Here is a 2,537-nt window from a genome sequence, read left to right on the forward strand (position 1 = left end):
TTAGTGGAGCAGGTGAAGTGTTAAAGAGTGTTAGATAAGAGCAGCTACTGTATATGTTAGGAGTGTTATAGGGGTTAAAAATAATTGTGTGAAAAATGTAACATATACTGAATAAAACAAACAATTAGAGTGCTTTAAAGTGCTAGAATAAGTGTTATACTGTGATGCCCTGAAGCAGCCCAGCCACAGCCCAAAAACTGTCAATTGTGTGGTGAAGATGGTTTTGCAAAGCCAAAACTAAAACACAAAGATGAATAAATATAATATAATAATTTTATGTTTCATATACTGTAGGCCTTATACACACAGTCTGAAGATAACTGTTTACAATAGTTTTGTTATTTTTTGCACTAAATAAAGTTTGTGCACATGTAACCATCAGAAAACAAAGTGTCACTATCTCAAGTCGTGCTCAAATTTTTTTTTAGATATGGAAGACTCAATCTGTATATGCAGTATACAGTATATATAATGTTGATTTCTTTGGAAAGAGAATTAATTTGAGAATGCAGCTGAGAGTGCCCCAAGTCATGCATGACAAGCAATCTGCTCCAGCAGAATATGCCTCTGTGTAACAGCACTGAGTATGTGAAAATATCTTTTTTAGAGACTTGATTGCGGCATAAAGACTGTGCGACCTCCCCTTCCTTCAGCAATTATAGAGCTCTTCTTATATCTTTTCATTCTCTTTTACTTTCTGCTAGATTTCTTGTGTGCTCCGACAAGCTAGGCTAACATCCAACATTCTATTATTATCTATTGTATTATGTATTCCTCTTGCACGCCAAGGAAACAATCAAATTCCAATCAACTTTTATCTGTGACTTGTCTCAAATCTCCCAATAGTCCATTCTGAGAGAGCCCAAAGGGCAAAACATGTACCTGATAATATCTGCTCATCATAAACAAGCAGTCTGAGAGCTGCTGTGATTGTGCTACTGAAATTATTCATCTTAAAGGGGCAGAGCATAAAGCCTGTGAATTTAATAAACATCCATGACATAATTACAATATAATATTTATCAAACACAGTGAGAGATAAAATATATTTTATACACAATAACTCAGAGAATACAATAAACAATGGACAAATATTTACATAATTTGTAGCAACAGAATTAAATTGTTACCTTATACAGTATATATATGTATATATATATACCGCATCTACCACCCGTGTGGTGGGTGCACTCTCGCAGAAATCAATCACTTTGAAGATCTTGATGTGTCAATCAGTTTATTCAGGTTAATCAGGTTCAATAACGTTGCCTTTAACATTCAACGTTTCGGTCCTATTATAGGACCTTTATCAAGACTGGCAATTCAGAGCATCTACATGATCAAAAAGATAAATACAATATGTATAAAATCAGACTAAAGGTATCAGATCATACCCACACCGCCACCACCAGTGCCTCTCAGGCCCTTAAAGCAGAAAATAGTGACATCAAGTTAATTAATTAATAGAATCATATTCTATATGGAAACAAGGATAAAGATCAGCATACTCCAAATCTACTCCCACAGGACAAGCATAGCACCTCACTCTAGAGTAAACTTCACAAATTTACCTGGGTCAATATTAGACACAATGAGTCAAATGATAGCTCCTGGAACACAGGACTACTATAAAAGAAAATTGGAAAGCTTATTAAAACACTGACCCTCACCAGTGTATAATAGGACACAATATACCATATAGAAGTCATACCTGGATAATTAAAAAGTAACACTAGGCAGCTACAGATCAATCAGCAAAGGCCATATAGTTTTCAGCAGCAAGGTCTGCAATTTAAAACACAAACAAGATATATAAAATAATCCAAACTAGATAAGATATTCCTACCATTGGGGTCCACACCGGCCAGTCCACTCACCACTCTGCTGTTTAGTATCTGATGATAGCTGCATGCTGCAAATCAGCAGCTGCATGCTATTTAACACAATGGGACAGGAAATGCCACTTAACCTTGAGATGTAACTATATGTGTGCTAAACGTTAACCCCATAAGAAAAAAGAGTGTTACTTAGATATCAAACCATTAGATATACCCAGCGCTACTGATTTCAGGGGCCAAAATCATCACATGTAGCTCAAAAGTACAACATTGGCTGCATTCGCGGCCACTGGCAACGCCACTTCCGCGTTCCAGCGACCGGAAATGGATGCGTTCCACGGGCCGGAAGTCCCGCGGACGCCACTCGGCCAAGCCGCAGGGGCTCTCATAAAGTGAAAAAGACAAAACTAAACTAAAAAAATTGGTGCCAAGAAACATCCCAGCACATGGGTGAAAGCCAAAACAGCAACAATGCCATATTCGGTCAATAGTCAAGTCGACCTGACCGGAAGTGACGGCACCATCTACTAAGCATAGATGGGAGGGGAATATGCTAATAAACCAACAGAGTATATTAGAGTGAGTTATATTGGACAAAGGCATACCAATAAGGCAACTAGAGACAATTGTTAAATATCAGTGAAACCCAGTAGCGAAAAATCCCTCATAGTGTACATAGGCTGTATTTAATTATATTCA

The 2,537-nt window shown here is 37.4% G+C and overlaps 1 long non-coding RNA gene across 1 annotated transcript; it reads right to left on the reverse strand.

Moving 5' to 3' along the window:
• Positions 1-1,313: 1,313 nt before the first annotated feature.
• LOC134957049 (uncharacterized) lies at positions 1,314-1,905 on the reverse strand. Its single transcript, XR_010186413.1, has 4 exons — positions 1,878-1,905; positions 1,712-1,785; positions 1,572-1,626; positions 1,314-1,332 (listed from the first exon to the last, which is right to left on the reverse strand). It is a non-coding gene; the product is annotated as an uncharacterized LOC134957049 (long non-coding RNA).
• Between the last annotated feature and the right edge of the window lie 632 nt (positions 1,906-2,537).

This window comes from Pseudophryne corroboree, chromosome 9 (assembly GCF_028390025.1).
Source record: "Pseudophryne corroboree isolate aPseCor3 chromosome 9, aPseCor3.hap2, whole genome shotgun sequence".
NCBI classification, from domain to species: domain Eukaryota; kingdom Metazoa; phylum Chordata; class Amphibia; order Anura; family Myobatrachidae; genus Pseudophryne; species Pseudophryne corroboree.